Here is a 5,990-nt window from a genome sequence, read left to right as displayed (position 1 = left end):
TAATCCTACCTTACGTCCTTAATCCACGATCGTGGATAGCACCGAGTCGACCTCGATGTCTCGATTATGAGACACAGAGAGAGAAAGAGAGACGAAGATCGTGCTTTCACGCAGAAATCGTTTTGTTTTACGCGTTCGAATCTTATGAAAGGCAGATTCGATCTTGGAATAATAGTAACGGGATTAAATCGCTACTACCATGAACTTTTCGTAAAGGTCGCCCGAGTCGCGAGTCAGTATCGAGGATGAAAAAAACAATGTGAGCCAAGTTAGAAAAGTATCTTTCATTCCTCGTTATTACGAGGAGCAATGCCTATTCATACGCTACTTTGCATACGTCCGTTAGGCGCGTGTCGCAAGAAAATAATACGATCTCGGTTTGCGAAATAGTGGCGAACGAACCAACAGACGACCTCGGTATTCTGATCCTTTATGAAATTGCAGATTATATTTCCAGGATCGCATAAACGGTCACTGCACGACGAAGGAAGGATTTTTTACATCGTAAATAATTGAAGTTTCTTTGATTACAACATAAACATATACTTATCTATTTACCTACCTACCTACCTACCTACCTACCTACCTACCTACCTACCTACCTATCGAAGGTCTAACGTTGCTTTGACAAAAAGTTTTAAAGAAATTTATCGATTTATAAGTGTTTAAAGATAGATATATAGGTTTTTTTCAGGGGCGTCGTCGTTCGAAACATTTGTCGAGTTCTACTACGAAGACGTGGACTGAGACGAGGACAACGGCGACGGCGACGACGACGGCGGCGGCGGCGGCGACGGCAGCGGCAGCTCGAGTGTGACCTTCGACCCCCTTCGAGGCAGGTGAGGCACAATTTTTAAAACGATCTTTTCCCCCTTGATGTACACACACGCGCCGAGATATCCACGACAGGCTGGAGGACAAGGGGAGGTGAGGCCAGAGGCAACGTTTGCCGATTGGTCGGCGCCGTCCTCTTCTTAGCCAGTGACGAGAATGGAGGCCATCCGGACTTACTCCCACCGCGCCTAGTTTTATTCTTACCTTACCTTTCCTATCCTACCCTATCCTACCTTATTCTATCCTCTCTTGTCCTTTCCCCATTGGTATCCTATCCACATTATTCGGACCTTCCAATGCACATTCTTCCTTCCGCTCTTCCTAGCAACCCTTTCTCCCTTTTCGTTCCACCTCCACTTCCATCTCTTTCTCCTTCTTTCGAAGTCGCTCTGAAAAATATTCGCCAGGTGTTATTCGACGTCTTGTACGCATGCTTTTGTGTCCCCCGATTGGAACTCGAGACCGAGAATGGATAATAACGACAGGAGGGATTAGCTTTAGCGAAGCGAAGAGGAGAGAACATACGTATCTCTCAAATGGATGGGCAGGAATTTGCTGATGACTCTGAGAGCGTATATATATATATATACACACATATATATATATATACACTTACGCATCTACTTAGATATATACTTACGTATATACGTACGTACCAATGTAGTACGTACTTATGTAGGTACATACATATCTACGTCCATCTGGCGCATTGGCGATCAGCGATATTCGGTACCCCGATATTAGCGCATTATCCGATGCTCGATGGGATTAGCGGCGCGTAGAAAATTTCAAGTTAGCGTCATGTGTGGTCCAGGCAGAAACAGATTAGCACGATCAATCTGCGCCGTCGATCCGACCTCCTTCGCGCTCCTCCCTTCTTCTCACCCCTCTTCTAGCTTGAATAGCGTCATGGCATCCTCCACCTTCTCTACTCTAATGTCTTCTCTTTTAACCCTTCGCCGATCCATCGAGTCTTATCCATCGTTACTATCCATCGAGACCATCCATCGACTCGATCGAGTCTCGAGTTCAAGTGTATGAGAGAAAGAAAGATGGATACATAGATAGATAGATAGATAGATAGATAGATAGATAGATAGATAGATAGATAGATAGAGAGAGAAAAAGAGACAGAGAGAGAGAGAGAGAGAGAGAGAGAAAACTACGCACGTTTTCTCCTACGACGTTACGATGTCGTAATACCCGTGTGTAGGGAGTAATATCTCTATTAATAATGTAATTGCCGGGCGCCCGCAGGATCGTGAATGCTCGTACCTACGACCATTAGCGTCTCTCGTTCGAGCAAGACGCTTCCAAGGATGCGAACGAACATTTTCACTATTCAGAAGCGTGCGTACGCTTCCGAGTTTTGAGAAATAGAAGGAAAATCGAAGATCGACGCTCCGAAACGACATTCTTCCTTCGTACGAATTTGATAGATCCTTTTTTTTTTTTTTCTACGACGAGAAACGTCGAAAGAAAAAGAGATGAGAAATTTATTCAAGAATGATATATACGAAATATTTAATCATGAATTATATGTCTATGAATCAAACGTTGTCTATTTTTCAAATCTTTCTTACGATGGAAACAATTTGGAAATCTTGAAATTTTGACGGAATACTTTGATTATTTTCTATGATAGGTAAATATTAATAATAACAATAATAATAATAATAATAAATAAATAAATTATACAATAAGAAATTATATAAGAGTTAAGAGAACAAAACGAACATATATATTCTCAAATTTTAATTATGTATACACACACATTTTGGCAAACGCCGAACCTATAATACTTATGATAATTTATATAAGTTCAAGTTTAGAGTAGATTTTTTTCTTTAGAAATTCATTGAACATCCTGAAAAAGAACTAATTTTATTTAAATATAAATAGATATATCTACTAATCTTTAAAGTTTTTTTTTACTGAGGATATAGTTTCTTCAAGTATGACTCCGCAACGCGACGCGATAGTACGCGTACGTTCCAATTCATAGAGAGTTAGTTCTTTGCGTTTTCGGTACGTTGTACTTTTCGTTCTCTGCTAATTGAAAGGACGTTTTTAGCGCTGCGGTATATAAAAGCTTCCCTTTTCTTGCGGCCCGACCACAAAGCGAGCGAGCGAGCGAGCAACCGGCCTGATAATAATTACATTTGCACGGTAATGGACGAGCTTTACGTGTCCACTACGTCCGTTTGTCTTTTTTGTCAGTTAGAAGGAGAACGTACTTACTTACACGATGAGGATAAAATGATGTTTTTCTTTTAGAAAATTGTCCCTTTCGAACGGCCCTCGAAGATTTACAAATATTAATATATCTCATTTATTTCGTATATTAACGAAAAAGTTATATGAGTGGTCTTTATAAAAGTGACTAACAAAAAGGATAAAATATCTTCGTTCTTTCGTTTTTAATATGCAAATATTACCAGCTGTTTTGTTTAATTTTTATATATATATATATATATATAAATATATATATAAATATATATAAAAAATAAAAAAGAATAAATAAAAAGAAAGTGATTGATCGAACGATCAATTTTTCTTCGTTTTTTTTTTTGCAGGCTCATATCCTTATAGGTGACAGGTCGAAGATCGTTGCACCTGGCTGTGTTAAGGACAACGACGACGATGAAGAAGACGACGACGACGACGACGACGACGACGACGATGACGATGACGATGACGATGACGGTGGCCGCGTGCGTGAACGCATCCTGCTTGCCCATTAGGAGGGTATTTCACGGCGCGTCACGTTTTATGCCGGCCACGTGACTCCGCGTGACACCCCGAGTTGAGCCGGTGCTAGGTCAAAGGTCACGATTCGCATCGAACCATTCGGTCCTTCGCTCTCCTCACTCGGATTGATTTTCTCTCTCTCTCTCTCTCTCTCTCTCTCTCTCTCTCTCTCTCTCTCTCTTCGTTCGTACATGTACCTTTTCTTTCTTTCTTCCTTCGGCCACGCTCGTATTTTTATTCCATCGGACGACGTCGCGTAACGGATTAGGATAACGGACGTGTATAGGACGTTTTACGATCACTCGCGAGGAAAAAAGAAATCAATTCTGTCGGTTCGTTTTACCAAAAAGGATTTAATAAAGTTCTGCGTTTGGGAATTGTTGAAAATTAACAAAGGTTCGAACGTAAATGTAAGAGGATTTTTTAATTCGTCCAAATCTTACTAATTCTAAATTGAATAATGAGAGAGAGAGAGAGCGAGAGAGAGCGAGCGAAAGAAAGTGGAAGATGAAAGAAGAAAGAAGAAGAATAAGAATGAGAAGAAGACGAAGAAGAAGAAGAAGAAGAAGAAGAAGAAGAAGGTATCCGTGTCGCAGCAGGAGTGTATTCCGGCCTTTTAACGACTCATTTGCGTCGTGGCGGAACTTTACGAGCGGTCTGATCGATTATTTTATTTTACTTTATTTTCAACTCCCTCGTCCTTCTTTCTCCCGCATATGTTCGTTCTTTCTCTTTCTTTCTATCCCTCCCTCTCTCTTTCTCTCTGTCTCTCTTTCTTTCTATTTCTTCTTCCTCGTTGCGTTCTTCTATCTTCTCCCACCTTTATTTCTTCCTTTTCCACTTTGCTTTCTCACGGCGGTGAGCCGGCGCGTCTCGTTTTATCGGCGTATCGCGTTTCTTCTACCTTGATACCTCGAAATCTTAGGATCTACGGGGGCTTCCCGCTCGGATTACGGGAAATCTCTTCTACGGGAGCGGAGAAAGAGTTAAGAATTGTTAGTCTAACGAGATCTCTCGCGTGGGCCGAACTGAATGAGGGAGACATTAATTTCTTTGAATGCTTTTAAAGAGAAAAAAAGATAAGAAAGAAAGAAAGAAAGAAAGAAAGAAAGGAATAAGGAAAATGAAAATATAGATAAATAAATAGATAGATTATTTAATCGTTTCACTTAATAATCTATTTCCAAATAGAGATAAATAATATACATTGTAATTAAAGAATTATACGATATAGAAATAATATCTTATTGATAAATAATAATAGTTATATAAATACGAATGGATAATAATAATTTAGTCTTATACGGGGATAACAATGATTTATTCTTTTGATACATTAATACACTCGTTTTTTTTCTTTTTTTTATATTTATTTACTCGTGAGAGGAAAAAGATGTAGAAAAAGAAGATTGTATCTAGTATATATATGTGTGTTTCTGTTACAGCTTACAATTAGTTAAAGGACGAATGACGATCCGGTATAGCATGTGCCTGGGACGTTCGCAATGGCTGGTGTTTACTTAATCGAGCGTAAAGCAAGAGAAAGAAGCCATCGATAATAATGCTCGTGGTCGTCGAGTCGGTCGCTTATCTTTACGGCGTCGCCGGCGAGGCATCGGCGAGTTTTCTAGCCTCCGCCATTCGTGTTCGCCTCGACCGACAATTTTACAATTCTGCTCAACGTGAGGGCGCGGGAGTGTGCTACAGGTTTATAGTTACTTGCTTTTAGTAGTATATGCTTCTTCTTTTTCTTCCTCTTCAAACTTTATTACCACTTGCTGCTCTCGGCCGTCGTTTTTCTTTCTTTCTTTTCCTTTCCCATTTTATTTTATTTTAAACTAGCCTTTCAGATTTCAACTGCCAAAATGGATTTAACGTATATTAACTTAGAGATCGACACTTTATTCAGGAAATATTAGATACGCGTATTTTTAAATTATTCATTATAGATTAATTAAGCTTCGATTTTATGTTTTAATCGATTTTTAGTGAGAGTGAGCGAGCGAAAGAGAGAGAGAGAGAGAGAGAGAGAGAGAGAGTAGTGTTGTTGCATGAAAGCACATGCTTTAATTGCCACGGAATCAATGGAGTCTAATTTAATTATCGGCGATCGTACCGGGGCCGATTGACTTCGGTAGAGATTAATGTAATAACAACTCCGACGGAGAAACGATCGATCACCGCGTATCGTATACCTACCTACCTACCTACCTACCAAACGAACCAACCAACCAACCAACCAACCAACCAACCAACGACTATCTATCGAACGTTCCCGCGAAATTTTTCATTGGAATGCCACGAGTCACCTCGTACATATCTAGCCGTCGGGATTATACGCGGATGGCAAACGCGTATGAAGCATGGCTCTTCTTGGTGGATACTTGTCCTGAAAACTGGCGAGT

The 5,990-nt window shown here is 40.1% G+C and overlaps 1 long non-coding RNA gene across 1 annotated transcript; it reads left to right on the top strand.

The window, feature by feature from the left end:
* Positions 1 to 687: 687 nt before the first annotated feature.
* On the top strand, positions 688 to 5,320 carry LOC124954498. Its single transcript, XR_007102564.1, has 3 exons — positions 688 to 839; positions 3,411 to 4,240; positions 5,031 to 5,320. It is a non-coding gene; the product is annotated as an uncharacterized LOC124954498 (long non-coding RNA).
* Positions 5,321 to 5,990: the final 670 nt, after the last annotated feature.

Source organism: Vespa velutina, chromosome 15 (genome assembly GCF_912470025.1).
Source record: "Vespa velutina chromosome 15, iVesVel2.1, whole genome shotgun sequence".
NCBI classification, from domain to species: Eukaryota; Metazoa; Arthropoda; class Insecta; order Hymenoptera; family Vespidae; genus Vespa; species Vespa velutina.
This window is presented reverse-complemented; position numbering and strand designations above follow the sequence as displayed.